At 48.7% G+C, this 19,223-nt stretch overlaps 1 pseudogene; it reads left to right on the plus strand.

The window, feature by feature from the left end:
• LOC131273503 (thrombospondin type-1 domain-containing protein 1-like) overlaps positions 1 to 15,127 on the plus strand; it is a 31,541-nt pseudogene extending 16,414 nt beyond the window's left edge.
• The last annotated feature ends 4,096 nt before the right edge of the window (positions 15,128 to 19,223 follow it).

The following is a 19,223-nucleotide window of genomic DNA, read 5'->3' on the forward strand; positions in this document are numbered from 1 at the left end:
GTTTGTTTGTTTTTTAAGCCCCCCACCTTCCCCTGAGATGCCTTCTTAGTCTGCTCATCTTCTTTAGGAGGCACCAGGAACTGAACCTGTGCCCTCCCATGTGGGAGGTGAGTGCCCGACCATTTGAGCCACTTCCACTCCCTGCTGGTTGCAGCATCTGCTGGTTGTGGTGTCTGCTTGTTGTGGTTCCTACTCGTTGTGGCCATTGCAGCAGCTGCTGGTTAGGGTGTCTGTGGGTCTGCTGGTTGAGATATCTGCTGGTTGTGGAGTCTACCAGTTGTGGTATCTTGCTGGTTGTGGTGTCTGCTTGTTGTGATGTCTGCTCATCTTCTTTAGGAGACATCAGAAATGGAATCTGGTACCTCCCATGTGGGAAACAGGTGCCCAGTTGCTTGAGTCACATCCACTCCCTGTCTCCTTCAGTTTTGAAACTGGCAAGTCTGCTGAATTCTTATCTTTATTCTTTTCTATGTGATGTGTTTCTGCACACATTACTCCCCCCCCCCCCAGCCTTAAAGATTTTGTTTGTTTTTGTTTTGCAGCAGTTTGACTATGATGTGCCTAAGGTTTTCTTTTTGTTTTGTTCTGTATTTTTCCTGGTTGGTGTTTTCTGAGATTTGATGTCTTTCATTATTTTGGAAAATTCTTTAACATTATCTCCTCAGATATTTGTCTTTCTCTTTTTCCTTTGGGGTTCCAATTACATCTTTTCATGTTGTCCCACAGCTCTTGAGTATTATGTTTTACCTGCCTATTTTTTCTTCTTTGGGTTTCAGTTTTGGTGATTTCTGTTGACCTATATTCAAATTTGTTTCTGTCCTCACCTGTCTCGAATCTACACATGAGCCTGTAGAAGATATTCTTCATCTCTGTTATGTTTTTTTTTTAATTTCTAGCATTTCCATCTGACTCTTTAGTTTCCAACTGCTGAAATTTCCCATCTGTTCATGATCATTGTTCACAATTTCCACTTATACCTTTAGCATATGATTAACATAAATGATCATAGTTATAAATTCACTCTGAGGATTCCAGGATGGAGTCATATCTTAGTGTGGTTTCTTAATGGCCTTGTCTCTTAGTGGAATGGTGCTTTGTGTGTTGGTAATGTTTGGTTGAAAAGAGAACCTCTTGGCTAGGCCTACAGATGCTGAGTAAGTGGTGTTTACATGGGGCACACCTTACTTCTGCTAGGCTTTGAGTATGGGGATTAAGTCAGGCTAGTCTGGTGTTGAGCTGGGTTTGGGTGTCGCTTCTGTCCTGGCTACCCTTCGGGAACCACAGACTTTACATTTTTCTACCCTTCTTTGATTTTAGAGTAGGAGATGGACTACCAGAGGGTTTCCCAGTGTTTCTGTAATCTTCAGGTTTCCTCTTGTACAACAGAGAGCTTCCCATCTCTCTCTATCTCTCTCTCCCTCTCCCCCCCCCCAGCAGTACATTGTTGCTCTTTGGTCCTTGGTGTTTGCTGGCCATGGGGTAGGAAGTGGAAGAGGCTTCTCTGAGTTCCGATTCAGCCTTGGTCTCACCAGTTCTGTGTCCCTGGGTCTCAGCTATGGCTTCTTGATGGATCCTGCCCCTCCCTGGTGATAGAAGATCTCTAATACCCTGAACCTAGGATATTTTTCTGCTCCTCCCAAAGTGTAGAGGGCCTTTTCTTTTCCTATTCCTAGCAGCAGTGGGTCTCCACTGAGGCTCTTAGGGTGACAGGATTTCCTGCCCTTCTCCCAGTGGTTTAAGGCTTTTGTTTTTCAGGGGAACCTGGAGAGAAGAATCTGGGAGAAGCGTGTGTCTTTCCAGCAGGGCTGCTCCTTCCCTCCTCCTGCCTTCACCACGAGGAAGGCATCTCCTGTCTAACCAGTCCTCAGCCCTTCTGGGAGCTTTGGGTGAGATCTCTGGAGAGGACCCTGAAGTGGGTCCCGTTCTCCTTGTGTCTGTGGCTCCCGGGGTTCTGTATTCCCTGCTAGCCCACACCAGGCTGTTAGCAATCATTAAAAATTTCAACCGAAGTCTTCTCACCAGCTTGGATGGTTCCTTGTATCTGCCCCAGGCAAACCAGTGCTTATGTCCTGTCTTTCCTCAGAGGAGCCTGTCTTACCTTAGATTTCAGACTAGTTGGTGGCCTTGAGACCGAAGTTCTGGAAAGGTTATGGCTTGTGGTTTACCCAGCTTTTTCTTGTTGTAGGAGTGACTCCTTTTCTAGCTTGACCATCGTGGGGGGTATTTTTGCTTATTTACTTTCCAAGGCCTGAGATTGGCATTTCCCCTCATCATTTGGGTACAGTTAAACATTGGTTCTCGAGTGAATGAGCCCTGAAAGCATGACTGTTGGTAAGCTTGCTGGCAAACGACATGTAGCCAGAATGGCTGCTAAGCATACACAATGGCTATCACAAAAGGCACCTTCCTTCTTCCTGGCCAGCTTCCTGCCAGAGAAGCCCACGCGCGCCAACTTCAAAACTACCTCATCCCATCAAGTTGCTGCTTCATATTATCCCAATCCCCTTAGCCCATCTGTAATTGACACATCACCCTAAGCCCCCACCCCAGCCTATATAAGCTGTGCCCCTTCCCCAATAAACCAGACCTGCGCCACAAGCCTGTGTCTCCAGGGTGGTTACTGTGTGTTTAACCTGGCTGTGTGGTACCGGGGCCCCGTCATCACTCACAACCCGTTCAAGAAGTTCGCCTCACCAAGGCGAAAGCTGTCTAGCTAAACTAGCTAACGGCCCGGCCAGCCGTATAGCTAACGGCCCCAGGGGCACGCCGGCAATGACTTGTGTCCTTGCAGAAATGTGGGGACTGTGGCAGCCTTGGAGCCAGTGTAGCACCACGTGTAGTGATGGTGTCATGGCCGAGTGTGCCTCACGTCCTTCCTGTCCAGACCCAGCTGCCCGGGCATGTCCTCGGAGACCTCCCCGTGTTCCCTGGAGGAGTGCGCCGGTAGGTCTTCCTCGCTGCGTGACTTTCTCCTCAGAGAAGCCATCTCAGGCTCTGGCTCCCCCTGCATGAGCCAGCAGTAACTTGGAGAACACGTTAATGTGGCGACGGGGCCTCACAAAACGAAGAAGATAGGGAAATGGCAGGGAAGTAGGGCTACGTACGTTAAAGAGCCAGCTATATTAAATTATTTTAAAAACACAAAAATGGGGGAGACGATAATTTCTTCCCTTTTTTAGTTGTTTTTCCCTCAGGTTTCCCCACCCCCAAGCCAAGCTGTGGGAAACAGTTTTCTTTCATTTTTCTCCCCGTCACCCAGAGAAGCCTGAGGTACTATGCAGACAGTGCTTTGCCACAGGGGCCAGCAGTCCACCTATCCTGTGGATGGGCCCAGTGGGTTCTCAGCCAGGCCTGGGAGGAAGGAGGGGAGGTTTCTTCTCACCTCCCCCCCCTCAGGCTGGCCTTGCCTCCCCCAGGCGCCTCAAGGCCCTTCCTAGAGGTACGAATGTGTCAAAGCTGGCCCTGCGGATGTGGGGGCGGCCTGCCAGGCGTCCTGCAGCCGTGGGCGGTTCCCTTCCCTCCCCGACGGCCACGGTCCTGACCAGCCCCTGCTCTCCAGCCCCCCAACACACACACGGGCCCCACCTCAGCACGGCCGTGCAGCCCCCCAACACACACACGGGCCCCACCTCAGCACGGCCATGCAGGCCTTGGCCTCTAGGCGAAGGGCTTCCACGGAGTCCTGCTTTCGGCCCCTCTCCAATTCCAGATGGAACAACCACCCTAGTTCCTCGTCCCTTGGGGATGAGTTAGGTGCGTCTCCGGGTTTGGCTGTCATGGCACCTTTGAGCTAAAACCACAGGCACCTGGCACCATCTCGACTGGCTTCCGCCTGGGGCCATCGAAAGTCTTCTCCCGTTTTCCTCTTTCCAGCAGTGCCACCAGCCTTGTCCCCTTCCTCCCAACACCCCAGAAAGGTTCTGGCCTCCTTTTCCTGTTGCGGCCTCACCCCCAGGCTGCGCCTGCCAGCCTAAGCCTGCCCGCTCCCCTTGCGTGCTTTACCGTGAATCCACTTTTTCTCAGTGACAGCTCGTCTGTTTCCTGAGGCTCTCTTCTCTGTCATTTCCTTTATCAGTCCCCTTCACTTTCTATCATCCTCCCTCGGGTATCGCTTCCTTCAGATATACCTTGCCTTTAATTCCTGGGATGGCATATTATGTTAAGATATTTCGTTGCCCCCCTCCCCCAAGAAAAGAATATGCGATTTAGTTTTATGAGATGTGAATATGATCTAGCATTTTATTTTCATTTCCTTCATTAACAAGGAGACCTTGGCCATTCCTTTAACCAGTCTGTGCTCATTTCTTTATCTTTCTGAACCCTGGAGAAACAATTGAGCTTGTTTTTAGGATTAAATAAGATCAATGTGCCTGGACAGGATTTTTTAATGTAATGCTTCCATAATTTGTTAAGTTACCTTTGGTCAGTTATTTGATCTTTTGAAGTTGGAATAAAGTTTTAAAAAAATTTATTCCAGCCTGAGTTTTGTAACTCCAAAACAAATTTAACAATCACTTGCCACTGGCTTCTATTCTTTCTTTTTTCAATTTTTTTCTTTTTCTTTTTTTAAAAAAAGTTACATTCAAAAATAAAAGAGGTCTCCATATACCCCCCACCCCCTCACCCCACTCCTCCCACATCAACAACCTCTTTCATTATCGTGGGACATTCATTGCACTTGGTGCCAATAATATCAGTCTTTATTGACCACTTGCTGTGTGCCAGCACTTTAATTACATGATCTCATTTAAACCTTACAATGAGTGCTCAAGGTAGTGATTGTCTGCTGGGTTCAGAACTTTAGAATTTACACATATGTAAAGTATTACACCATTATCTCCACATGATTGATGGGGACTGGGTCATTGAGAGTGTAAGGGACACGCCCCAGGTAGTGAAGCGAGTAGCAGGAGCTCGATCTGACTCACAGGAAGCTCCCTGTCGTTAGTACTTTGCTTCATGTATGGGCCAATCTGACTTCCTGCAAGGATCAGCAACCTGGAATTAGCACCCATTTTTTTGAGGAAATGTACTGTTCCATGTTCTGGCCTTTAGTTCTTTAATACTGTATGGGAACTAGAAATGCATATATTATGAATTAGAAGCAAGGAAGTGCCACAGACACTCCTACTTTGAAGGTAAGTGGCCTCAGTTGAGTGTTTATATGGATAAAAACTGTCATTTCTTCTAGTGCTCTCTCTTTCCTCTTCAACCTCTTTTTCCACTCCTTGGGAATGTAAATTCTGTCTGTGGGCTGCTGGGCACTGGGAAGTCCCCTCACTGCAGGGAAAGGAGGGGAGGCTCTGTAAGACAGAGGTGCAGGCCAGCGGCTCGGGGGCTTCTCTCCAGCATGGCTTTGAAGGGAGCCAGAGGCCAGAGGGAACAGAGGCCAGAGAGGAAGGGGCGTAGTGTGTGTGAAGTGTACTGCCGAAGGCCACCCGCAGTTACTGCAGAAGGATGAGGAGATAAACCAGGGAGCAAGGCGTTCGAATGCCACTATTCACTCAATTGGGAATTTAGAGTTTGGCTTTGAACAAATGTTTTTATGCCAAGGTCTGAATGTTGTTCTATATTAATTTGGTTTCACTTGTTTGACAAATGAGTAGGAACATTTAATTGCTGTTGCACTTACATCTAGTAGAATATTGATCATTTTGCTGTCACCTTTTTAATAATCAATGAATCAATTAATTAAATGTCTTTATCAAACACCAGCTATGTGCAAGTTATTGTGACTGGGGTTAAGAATATCTAGATAAGACATGTCTGTCTCAAAGGAGTTTACAGTGTAGTATCTAGACAGACACATACCCAGGTCTAGGACACCATAGAGTACAGGGCCTGGAATGATAAGGGAATCTCAGCCTGGAAATGTGCAGGGTGAGAATCCATGCTGGAAGCATCAGCATCCTTGGAGGAGGCATTGGAGCTGAAGTTTGAGAGCTGAGTAGATGTCATCCTGGAGAACTTGGTGAGGAAGGGGATGTTGCAAAGGGAGCAGAGTGTGCAGTTGGGTGGAGGTTTTGGGATTGGAGCACATCTTCCATGTATTAGTCAGCCAAAGGGGTGCTGATGCAAAATACCAGACATCTGTTGGCTTTTATACAGGGTATTAGTTGGGGTAGAAGCTTACAGTTACTAGGCCATAAAGTATAAGTTACCTCCCTCACCAACATCTCTTGCCACATATTGGAACAAGATGTCTGCGATGTCTGCCAAGGTTTAGCCTTACTCTTCCTCTCTTGGCTCCATGGTCCCAGCTTCTTCCAATATCAGCTGAAGGCTGGGACAAGTGTTGTCTCTCTCCTGGGGCTCATTCCTCTCTGGGCTCAGCTGCTCTGTTCCCTCCATAAGACCAGCTATAGACTGTCAGGCAAATGGCTTGTGTCTCTTCCCAGGCTTCAGGATCAAAACTCCTACCTCCTTTCTCTGTGCTGTGGTTTCTCCACGAGTCTCCACCCACCAAGGGACTCAACGTCCTACTGATGTGGCCCAATCAAAGCTTTAATCATTTTTTTAAAGATTTTTTTAAAATTTATTTCTCTCTCCTTCCCCCCCCATTTGTCTGTTCTCTGTGTCCATTTGCTGCGTGTTCTTCTTTGTCTGCTTATGTTGTTGTCAGCAGCATGGGAATCTGGGTTTCTTTTTGTTTTTGTTGCATCATCTTGTTGTGTCAGCTCTCTGTGTGCGTGGCACCATTCCTGGGCAGGCTGAACTTTCTTTCATGCTGGATGGCTCTCCTTACAGTGTGCAGTCCTTGCATGTGGGGCTCCCCTATGCGGGGGACACCCCTGTGTGGCAGGGCACTCCTTGCGTGCATCATCACTGTGCATGGGCCAGCTCCACACAGGTCAAGGAGGCCCAGGGTTTGAACCGTGGACCTCCCATGTGGTAGACGGACACCCTATCCATTGGGCCAAGTCCGCTTCCCCTTAATCATTATTTAATCAAGTAAAACCAAAACCTCTGAATCCAGTATACTCTCATCTGCCCTGCAGGACAGACCACTTTACAAACATAATCCAATTTCTCTTCTTGGAATTCATTAACACTGGCAAACTGCTACTCTCCACGAGACATGTTTAGGTCCTACGCCTGGTCCTGTGCATGTGGACTCATTTGTAAATGGGATCTGCAAAGCTCCTATCAAGTTGGGGCCCAATTGACCCAAATTAAACCAGGTAGGCTTTATTCTGGTGTGACTGGAGTCCTTATAAGCAAAGAAGGTGTGGGCTCATCTGTAGAAGTCAGAGTAGGAGAAAGATTGCTTGCACGGAGTAAGCCATCATCACGACACTGAACAACAGAAAGGATCTTTACAATCAAAACCAGGATAAAGAGGATTGCAAGAAGTGCTGAAGAGTAGCCAGTGCTACAGAGTTCCAGGAATATAAAGACTGAAATACTTGGAGCAGAGCAGGAGCCACTTCCCTGGGATCCTGGGAGAGGCTGCCTGATTCAGAGTTGAGGGTGTGGAAGCAGCAGGCCAGCAAATGTAGCTGCCTGCCTCTCCACGCTTGGCTGGGAAGAGAAGGAGCATGAATCGGTGGTCATGAGAGGTGCGTCGAAGGGCCTTGTAGAAATGATCAAGGCTTGAGCATCTTTCTGGGCTGAGGGAAAGGAGAGGAGGAGCCTAGAGGTAACTGGCATACAGGGAAGATTCCCCAAAGGATGGCTGGAAGAGCCTCTGTTGCTGGACTCTCTTTTCCTGCTGACTCTGTAGAGAACCAGGTAACTAGAACTCTGCCTGCTGGTAAGTTCATGGGGAGGGAAGGACGGCAGAAGCAGCCTGGGGTGTGCTTGCCCGAGGACTTCTATTTTTTTTTTTTGGTGACCCAGGAGACTCCTGAGGGAGGGCATTGAGTTAGGGGGACTGAGGAACGTGGCGGAACACTGAAGCAGCTGGTGTAGGGAACGGGAGATAGTGCTGCTGAGGGACCCATGGAGCGTTCCTCAGGCTCAGGGTGAGGCTAGAAGCTGTGGGTGTGGAGGGGACTGGTCTGCATAGCCGTGGGATTTTCACTGCCAGTTCTCAGGGTGGGGGCAGCCGCTGAAGGTTCAGGGGTCTGCGTTTATCTAGGCTTGGACTCTGGCTGCAGAGGAGGCAGAGAGCTGGAGCTCAGCATTCAAGGTCACGAAAGCTGAGGACATTGGGAAGTCTGGTTTAAGTGATGGATCAGGGGTCTAGACTGGTTAGGGGGGAAGTGAGGCTGGGAGGTTGCTGGCAGATGGGGAGAGAAAAGAGAAGCTGTAGAATCAGACATCTCATTGAGGTTGACCAACTAGTGAGTGAGACGGGAGGGTACAGCCAGGGAAGGGCTGTGAAGTTTAAGGTTTCAGAGGAGGAGCAGCTGCAGACAATGACAAGGTATGACATGTTGGGTGGACCACTCCGATGGATGATGGATGCTGATGTCACCCAGGGTGGTACCAGCTAGGGGGTGGTGAGGAAGACTGGGAGTGCAGGTGCTAGAGTGGTGGCCAGATGTCAGGACTGAACATGAAAATTGAGGAAGGCACCCTTCTGCTGGCCCTCGTGAAATACATGTAACAGATTCCCACAGTTCCCCCGACTGGGTGGGAGAGCAGCTGTGTCCCGCATAATGCCTGGGCCTCGGTTAAGGCAAGGGGCAAGGCAGCTTTGAGGGAAGGGAACAGGTGTTGAGGAATCTGTCACATGTCCCATTGGTATGTGGAGAGGAGAGTGGGGAGCATGGGCCCAGGAGATGAACGACAGCTGGTTGTTGATAGGACGAGGGGTCAGATGAGAGCACAGGGAACTCGAGGTGAGGACAGGGACCAGGGAGGAAAGAGGTGAGGCTTCCAGGGCTGTGGTGTGTGATGCTGTATAACCCCCAGAAAAACACTCTTAAATTTCACCCCTTCCTATGTGTGTGGACCCACTGTAGGTAGGACCTTTTGATGGGGCTACATCAGTGAAGTAGTGACCCACCTCGGTCAGGATGGGACTTAGTCCTACTACTGCAGTCTTTTGTAAATGGATTGAATATATTTAGAGAGAAAGACACGGAGGCAAAAAGCTAAAATCAACAAACCCAGAAGAGAAGGGAGACCTGCAGCTGCCACCATGTGCCCTGCCGTGAGCAGGGGAGCCAAGGTCACCATTAGCTGGTCTTTGGGAAGAAAGCATCGCCTTGACAGTGCCTTGATTAGGACATTTTCTCAGTCTCAAAACTGTAAGGTAATAAATTCCACTGCTCAAGCCAAACCATTTCATGGGATTTGCTTTAAGGAGCCTAGGAAACTGAAACAGATTTTGGTTCAAAGAGAATAGTGGCATGCTGCTATTGCAAATACCAAAAAGTGGGAAAGCCTTGTTGTAGTTGGGTTTTTTTTTAAAGATTTATTTCTCTCGTCTTCCTCACACTACCCCCCCTCCCCCCAGTTGTCTGCTCTCTGTGTCCATTCGCTGTGTGTTCTTCTGTGTTTGCTTGCATTATTTGGTGGTACTGGGAAACTGTGTCTTTTTTTTCTGTTGCATCATCTTGCTGTGTCAGCTCTCACGTGTGCAGCACCACTCATGGGTGGACTGTGCTTTTTTTTTTTTTTAATGCAGGGCAGCTCTCCTTGTGCATGGGGCACCCCTACACGGGGGCACCCATGCATGGCATGGCATTCCTTGCACATGGCAGCACTGCACATGGGCCAGCTTACCACATGGGTCAGGAGGCCCTAGAGATCAAACCCTGGACCCTCCATATTGTAGACAGACACTCTATCAGTTGAGCCATGTCTGCTTTCCTGTAATTGGGTATTGAGTAGAGGTGGGAAGAATTGTGCAGTGCTTGATAGAAAAGGCCTACGTTGCTTTGAGGAAACTGTAGAAATATGGATGCTAAAGGTACTTCTGATGAGGTCTTGGAAGAAAGTGATGAATGTGTTACTGGAAACTGGATGAAAGATGATCCTTGTTTTAAAGGGGCGCAAACCTTGGCAGAATTGTGTTCTGATGTTGGATGGAAGGTAGAATTTGAGAGTGATGAGCTTGGATATTTATCTGAGATTTCCAAGCCAAGTGTGGAAAATGAAGCCTGGCTTCTCTGAGCAGCTTATAGTAAAATGCGAGAGGAAAGGGATAAGCCAAGAACTGAACTCCTGGGCACAAAGGAACCACAGATTAATATTTGGGAATATTCTGAGTTTCTGGAAGTGAGTCCCCGGAGAATAGCACTCCACAGGAGGATTTAATTGAAAAAGGAAGCAGCCAGCCATTTCCATGCAAGTCAGGACTGGAGATGCTGTTTTCAAGGAAGGAACTGAGGAAGGTCCTACTGTCTGATGGTTTGGACCTCTGTGTACTACATGCAAAACCTACATGTTTTTTGTGAGAGCTCTGTGAACGGGACCACGACCAGCCTGGACTAAATGGACAGATTGAAAAATGATCACTTCAAGGGTAAAGCCATGGAAGTCAAGGGTCTGCACTGAAAACATATGCTTGGGCCAAGGGAGCAAGCCCACCCCATGTGTGTGGAAAGGGAGATTTGGAGAAGGTGGGCCACCTACCCCATGCCCTGGGGTAGCGGATGGTCTGGCTGTTACCCCAGTGCTTGAAGAGGGTGGAGCATTCACCCCAGCATTTGAGGGGAGCATGGCCACTGCCCAAGTACTTGGAATGGGTGGCACTGCTGCTTTAGGACCGGCAGACAAAACATCACATTTAGTATTGCTACTGAAATGATGTAAGGCTTTTGGGATATTAGGATGGAATGAATGTATTTTGTAGGTAGAAAAGGCATGTCTTTTAGCGATTCAGAGGGTAGAGTATGGGGGTTTGAAGCTGTACATACACCAGAAAACCATGTCCTTAAAGTTAATCCATTCCTGCGGGTGTGAACCTGTGGTAAGTAGGACTTGTGGTGAGTACTTCACCTCATTCGGGATGGGTTCTAATCCTATTACTGGAGTCCTTTATAAATGGAGTGAATACAGAGAGAGAGAGCCCTGGAAGCATGAAGGTGAAATGAACAAAACCCAGAAGAGAAGGGAGAGAGCAGAGGCCGCCGTGTGCCTTGCTGTGGGTAGAGGAGCCCAGGTCACCCGGCGCTGGTCTTGGGGAAGAAAGCGTCGCCTTATGGCCTAGATAAAATCAGCCTCACATTGCCCATTTTCTCAGCCTCAAAACTGTAAGCTAATCAGTTCCCGTCTTTCAAGCCAAACCTTTCCATGGCGTTTGCTTTAGGCAGCCTCGGAAACAAAAACACGGGGTTTGGGCAACAGGACAGGCTGAGAGGCCCAGTGGTGTCTGCAATGTTTTGAAACATTTTGATGACTGTGGGACAGACCAGTTTGAGAGAGCAGGGAAGGAAAAAAGTCAGCACCACACTTTAGGACAATAAATATAGGAAGGGGAGTCAACTGCATCGAGAAAGAGTGGAGAGCAGAGGCCTAGTACTTAGAGGGGAGTGGTACATCACATTGCCAAATGTCTTAGTTTCACCTTTAATTTCTCTTGAGAGGTGCAAAGACTACCTAAATTATTGTCCATACTAAGTTTTATCCTTGTGAGAATTTTCCACTGTGCATCTCAAAGTCAACTACAGCTATCTTGTGTTTATATTAACAAAAAATCTTGATTTTATCTTGAAATTTTCTACAGACCAATAGGATATATACATATCCATATATAGTAATTTATTTAGTCAGTCAGTCAGTTAATGGAATTGCATCATGGGGATGGACAACCCCAAAATCCGTCAGGCAGGTGGGAAGACTGGACACACAGGTAGGAGTTGATGCTGCAGAGTCGAGGGGGAAATCCGCAGGGTCTCCTGAGACCGGGAAGCTCAGGCAGGACTTTGCGCTGTCCCCTGGGAGGCAGAATGTCGTCTCTGCTTTGCTGCTGAGGCCTTCGGCTGCGGGCGCGCGCCCCGCCAGCGTTTCGCAGGCGCTCTCCCCAGCGTCACCCTCCAGGCGTCCGCCACGCCGCACAGGCCGCCCCGCCCCGGGATTAGTTGCGGTTCTCTAACTTGTTACCGCGCCCAGCCAGGTCCCCACGTAAGACTAACCTTCACGACACACAACATCGGAAGCTCTAGTCCTTGGTTATTGTGCTTCTCTCTCCAGGTGCTAGACAAGCCCCTCGCAAACCCTAAACCACTCAGGGAACTCACGCCCCGGGGCTCACTTGTCCTTTCTGTTTGTTTTTTGTAGCTTTCGGCCGCCAGCCCGGCTCCCCCTCAGCCCCAGGGGCCCACCCCTCAGCAACGTGGCAGCGCCACCGGCACCTCCCTGGCCTGCCCGTCACGCGGCCACCCTGCTCGTCGCGCTGTGGGGAAGCCGGGCCGCGCGCCCCGCTGCGCCCCCCGCCGCGGCGGCTCCCTGCACACGCCCGGCGGCCGCAGCAACTCGGGCGAGGAGAGCAGCTGCCACCCGGCGATCCGCGCGCGGCCCCTGGAGGCGGGCGATGGGCCCTCGGCGGCCCCGGGCCCTGGGCCTCCCGCTGACCTGCGGCGGAACGGCGCGGCGGCTCCCTGCACACGCCCGGCGGCCGCAGCAACTCGGGCGAGGAGAGCAGCTGCCACCCGGCGAGCCGCGCGCGGCCCCTGGAGGCGGGCGATGGGCCCTCGGCGGCCCCGGGCCCCGGGCCTCCCGCTGACCTGCGGCGGAACGGCGCGGCGGCGCGGGAGGAGGACGCGTCCGGCAGCGAGAGCTTCCAGGCCAGCGCCCAGAGGATCCTCCCGCCCCTGCGCAGCCACCGCCTGCCCCGCAGCAGCTGAAGGAGATGAAGAAAGGCTGACGGAGACCACCAAAGTGCACCACGTGTCTCAGAGTCCCCTGACGGACACCGCGTGGACGCCGCCTCCCGCCCGCCCCTGGGCCTGGAGAGCCCCGAGGACGCTCCGGCCAACGAGTTCCGGATCAATCCCCCTTTCCCGACCCGCCCGCGGGCAGCGCTGGCGAGAGGCGCCCTCCAGGCTGGCGGCCAGCGCCTCCCCGCTCAGCTGCGCCCTCAGCCCCAGCCAGGCCCTACTCCGCAAGTCGCAGGCGAGGCCCGGGGCAGCAGGGGGGACAGCCGGAGCGGGGCCGCCCCAGGCCTTCCCATTTCAGGAGGACGGCTCGTTTCCACGAGGCCAAGCAGGCCCGGCCCTCCAGGGAGAGGAGCATGTCCACCCTGACGCCCCGGCAGGTGCCCGCGTACAGCTCCCGGCCGCGAGCCTGGACCAGGCCGAAGACTGCCCCGGACCTCAGAGTCGGGGGGCCTGCCTGCTTCCTGAGGAGCTGGAGCGCTTCCAAGGGGTGGGGGGGCAGCGCTCCTCTCAGGCCCCCCGCCAAGCCTCACACCTTGGGGCAGCGGGGGAGCAAAGCAGGCCCCAGAGACCGCCAGGCAGGACTCGTGGCCGGAGCTGAGAGAACGGAGCCTCAGAGAGCGCGGAGGGGACCATCCCCCAGTCACAGGAGCGTTTCAAGGAAACACCCTTCCCCCGTCTCCCCCAAAGAGAACCACCAAGGGTCAGTCCTCTGAGCCCTTCTCAGGGCAGAAGAGACAAGTGCCAGAGCTTCCCGGCACACCCCGAGTTCGCCTTCTACGACAATACCTCATTCGGCCTCACAGAGGCGGAGCAGAGAATGCTCGACCTCCCTGGCTACTTCGGGTCAAACGAAGAGGATGGAACCACAAGTACGCTCAGTGTGGAGAAGCTGGTGATCTAGGCCAGGAATCAGCCTGGAGCGTTGCACAGCAGGCCCTCTGCCCAGGTGGGGGGTGGGTGGATCATTTTTGCCTGACTGTGCAGAGGACACCCGGCGGGAAGGAGGTAACTCACACAAAGGAAGGAGTGTGCCCCTGTCTGTTTCACTTCATGAGGAAGATGCTATTTATCCCCAACGGCTCCCTCTGCCAGCCTCTTTCTATTGGTTTATTAACTAATAACTACGACAACAAAATTTAAACCAGAGTAACATAGGGCTTGGTCTCTCATGTGGATGACAAGATGACAGGGTGGCGCGTGACTATGAAATACTTGAACACTTGCGTTAGCAGTTTCCAACTTGATAGAGAAATCCATTTCAGCTCTAAATATGTGCTGGAGCAAAGTTCACTCTGAATTTTAATTTATTAAATTATAAACACACGAGAATTTGACTCATAGGAAGAATGAATAGGTTTCGTAGTTGGCTATTATGTTAATTATCACTGCCTAGGTGCTAAGCTACCTAGACACGGTGAAACCACAAGATATTCCAGAAGAACTTTAGGATGCAACCAAGAGCCCAGGTGACTTGACATTAAATTATGTGAGTTAATTCTACTTTGGGGAGGTAGTACAAGAAACTGGTTATTGAGGTAGTGGGCCAAATAAAGACCTGTTCACACATCCATCACTGTTCTGAGCAAATAGTATTTTGGAAAGAAAAGTATCATCTGCAGAGAATGCTTCAGCTGGAAAATGGGCAGTGGATGCTGACTGGGAAACTGCCTGACATCATGATGCCCCTGGACCAGCCTGCCGTGGAGACCCCGAGATGGTGTCATTGGGCAACTAGTACATGTATGTTTTAAAAAATAAGTATCATTTCATTCAGAAAATGCATGAATTAATCTCAGGTATATGGAAAGCAGGGAGACTAGATTATAAATTTACAGTTCAAGCATTTTCAATTGGAAGAAAGAGGTGGAGGAGGAAATTTAGAATGATGCTTGTTTTCATATTGTCTCCTACCATAGGTCAGGGAGGTGTTCACTCTTCCAGGGTTGGATAGTCCTGGACTTATTTGCATTCTAAATGCCATACTCTGCCATCCCAGCCTTTACAAGTCGCCTCTAGCAGCAGAAACTCCAGGTGTTTCAGGAGAAAGCTGCTCTTTTGCATAAGAGGGGATAGAGAGAAGCCCCTAAGAGGTTTTCCCAAAGGAAGAAAGCTTTCTGCTGCTTGCTGAGATGTTAGGACTGGTCTTGCAACTTGCTTTGTTTGGAAATAAGGGCTAACAAAAGAACCTAAAGTCTGGGCTCCTTCGTTGGAAATCTTTCATCAGCCACCTGGTGGGTTGCTCTCTGCAGTGTGTGCCGTACTTCCTTCCAGCCCTTGAACCAAACTAATTGGTTATCTGCACCTGGCTGGGTACTGCACTTTCCTTTCTTTTCACAGTGACCTCTGTAACTGCCGCACCCATCTTGCCTTTTAGACTGTTTTCCATCTTCCTTTTCTAGTTTATCTAGTTTTTTTCCCATCTAATTCCATGCTCTCCTAAGAGAGCAACTATTGTAATGTTACAAGTTTCTCTCCTATTTGCTGCATTGCCACCTCATTTGTACCATCTTTATGGAAAGAAAAATACATCTCCTTTTGGAAATGCTTTAATAATAACAATCTAACTTTCAGGAACAGGAGGGGTAGATTATTCAGAGCTTTCTGACAAATGGTATGTGCTGATGCAAAGAAGAGGAAACCAGGCTTTTCAACTTCCATTTTCTCTGTTTATCATACCAGAAAGCTTTGTTCTCTTTTCAAGTTCACAGGCTTGTGTGCCAGCCTTTGGGAGCAGAGGGTACATGCTCACTCATTCCACATTTCACAGTGAATTCCCCTATGGCTTCAGATTGAGGCCAAAACTGCTATGGGGAAGGTGAAGAATAGATAAAATCATTAAGAACAGGAAGATTTTCTGTTATGTTCTTCCCTAGTATACCATGCATCTAAATTAAGAACTCAGTGAACTAATACCTGCATATAAAACATTCACCTTCTACTTATCTGTGGTTTTCTGAGGGTCTAACCAAGAGTCAGTCTCTACATTTCAAAGTCAAATTAATTTTGCCTTGGCCTCTGAGAAGGAGAAAAGTAGATGCTTTCAGCATGGTCCTTGGTGGATAAACGTCAGACTTCCTTAGAGATCATCTCCCATTCTTCACCATTATGTCCCTGGGTCCTAGCCCCAATGCCTGGTATAGAGAGGAGCTCAGGGAATTTTGCTGGGCAGCTCTTAAAAAGCCCTCAAACTGTAGGTCAGGTGGAACAGGGATAAGTCCCTCTACCACTTCAAATCTTAAACCAGTGTTAACAGATGTGGGGTTTTAGTTTCTGGAGCTCTCTACCAGTGATGGGATCCTCATCTTTTGGGGACCTTAGCCTGGCTGGAGGTGAAGGGGTCTCTGGAGCTTCTTGAAGTGTCAGGTATACAGTTGTCAATAAGTATTGAATGTATATGGAGAGTGGCCCCAAGTGGATGCGGAGCCCTGCCATCTTAGTGGTCTCTACCACTTGGTGCTCCAGAGTTTGCACCACTTTTGGGACCTAGTGGTCCTCAGTAGGACTTCTACTTAAGTGGGTGTTACAGAGCTGACACCTCTCAGTGTGTCAAGCTCCTGCCCCTTCACCCAAATGGTAATCCAGCTGTTTCTAGCCATTTTCTCTCTTCAAGTTCTACGCCACCCCAACCTGACCCACAAAATATCTAGCTTCTGGTTTATGACTTTGATGATTTCTCATTTTATTCTTGCTATGTGCCACCTGAGACTGTTTAGCTTGGATAGTTATTGCTTTTCCCATTTTGTATTTTGTGAATAGCTCAGGATGATTAAGTGACTTGCCTATAATCCCACAGCTAGAAAGGGAAGGGCCTGGATTAAATCTGTATTCTTTTAACTATGTCAGACGTTTTGTTGTTCAAACCATGATTCAACTGGTTTGCCCTTGAGTCACAAGGCCTTACATAATACTATGAGTTTTAAATACTCTGCCCTTCATGTACAAAAATGATCCAGCAACCCAAACTAAAAAGTGTGCAATGTCGTTTTACAGTTGCATAGCAAGAATAAAATAAAGTTGGGTGGTAGAAGTGGAGGTGGGAGTCAAGAAGTAGGAGCCCAAACATCTGCCTCTCAGGAAATGGAGAGCCAAGTGAGGCTGTGTGTATTTGATAGAAGTAAAAACAAAAGTTGAAGGTTAGTGAAGTTGTAAGAGTGAACAATAGACCTAAAAATAGCCTTGTGTGGGTGGTGGGTGGAGGGGATATTAAGTGAGCTGAATTCTTATCTGTCAGAGCAAGGATCAGTAAGTATTACCATGGAAGAGCAGCCTAATCATATTTACACAGTTGGAGGCCATCAGCAGAATTAAAAACCACGAAGGTTAAAATGGTTGGACTGAGCCTGGGAAGTAGCAATGAAGGAACAATTGCTTTTCCTCCTGTTCTATTTGCCTATGCCTTTTTTATTTTCCTGGGTAAAACAAAACACTAAACATAGCAACCCTACTTCGCAGGGTTGTGGGGAGGATCAGAGATGATCTACTTTTCATGCCTGCAAATATACTGGACGAGCCATCTTGGTGCTCTTAGCAGAATTTGCTCCCAGAGTTGTTCCTGGACCCTGAACTCGCCCACTCTTTTTTCTCCCCCTTCCTTGGGGATCCTGGATGGCTCGTCCCTCCTCCAGCTGTCCCGCTGTGCCTGCTGCTTCTGGCATTCCAGCTGCAGCTGCCTCCCTGCCCACCTCCTCTGAGTGCCCCCTCTGGTGCCAGGCCGGTGCCCCCGTGCTGCTGTGTCACCACGGCTTCTCACTGCGTTTTTGTTTCTCCCTCCACTGCTGCCAAAACACATCCAGGCAGCATTTCATTTTTATAAATTGATTGTAATAAATTTATTAGTTCAAATGTATGAAAACTCAGTATTCAGCTCATAATTGCTCTGCTTATCCTGTTGTTGTTTCTAAATTTCTACGTTATAGAACCACTTAAAAAATAACTTTTTCTTTAAAAAAGAAGTGAGGGGAGGTGGAGGGAGCAGGGCATATGGGAATCTCAATATTTTTAATGTGACATTTATGTAATCTAAAGCTTCTTTAAAAATAGAAAGAAAAAATTTAAGTGAGATATGTTATGTAGAACATTTGAAAAACAGATGTCATTGCTCTTTTTCTCTTCATCAGCTTGGGGGTACAAAAGAAGTCCCCTTTTGCTGATATCAAAATTAGATGACCTGAGTGCCCATATCACTTTTAGTAAGCAGGTCTTTCCTCCCTGAGTCCTTTGGCCTGAGTCACTCCAGAGCTCCCAGGGAGCCTTGCACCTCTTCCTGGGGTGTTGCTCTGGCCAGAAATCTGTCAGTCATCCCAAACTCCTCTTTCCCATTTAGCCCTCAGGTCTACCCAATACGAAATGCGTGGAGAAATTGGGCACCTTCCCTGGGCCACACAGCACCCAAGGGAGGGGCTTAGGAGCCCAAATCTAGTGCTTTGGAGGTGTTGCTGAGCAAGCTCGTGCTAACAGGTTTGCACACTCCTTCAGGCAGGGTTTTATGGCTGCTGGGGTGGCAGGGGAGCTATGGAGAGGTCGGAGCCTCCCGGCACAGCCAGCCTCCTCAAAAGCCTTCCTTCCTCTGTCATCCTTACCATCATTTAGCTACAAAGGGGCAGTGATTGGACCACACTAATGAAAGAAGTTGTCCATGTGGAGGAGTGGTGGGTGTGGGGAGTGGGGTATATGGGAACCCCCTATGTTTCTTTAACATTTTGTATGATCCTTGTATTGTAAAAAAAAAAAAAAAGGTAATAGCAGGATTTACTCCAGTGAATTTTGATGTCAAACTACAGTTGTTTTTCTTAATTTTTTTGAATTTTTTACTAAGAAAATTTTCAAAGAATCAGAAAAATTAGAAAAATAGTATGATAACACTCATATCTACCACCAGATTCAACAATTGTTAACATGTTATGCTTGTTTTATTTACCTATTAGGTTTAACCATATGACATTGAAATTAAAAATGGCTCAATAGAAACCATTTCATGTAGTTCTGTTGCTGAACAATTTGAAATTATGTTGCAGACATACATGGCACTTCAGAGTGTGTCTTCTAAGAATAAGGATGTTCTTCTACAAAACCATATTATTGCCACACCTAAGAAAACAATTCCCTAAAATAATCTAATATCCAGTCCATGTTCACATTTTCCCAATTGTTCCACGAATGAGTTTGATAACCCCAGAATCCAATCAAGATTCATGCTTTGCATTTGATTATGTCTTCCTTTCTACATCATCTCCCAAGGCATTGACTTAAAAACATTTGTTTTATATCCCCCACTTTGTGGCGTTTTGCATGCTGTTGCTCTGTCCATTCGCTGTGCATTCTTCTGTGTCTGTATTTATTTTATTTCCCCTCCCCACTTGCATCTTGCTTGCTGTCTGCTCTGTGTCCATTCACTGTGTGTTCTTCTGTGTCTGTATTTATTTATTTTATATCCCCTCCCCCCTTGGGCTT

Source organism: Dasypus novemcinctus, chromosome 15 (genome assembly GCF_030445035.2).
Source record: "Dasypus novemcinctus isolate mDasNov1 chromosome 15, mDasNov1.1.hap2, whole genome shotgun sequence".
Lineage (NCBI taxonomy): Eukaryota > Metazoa > Chordata > Mammalia > Cingulata > Dasypodidae > Dasypus > Dasypus novemcinctus.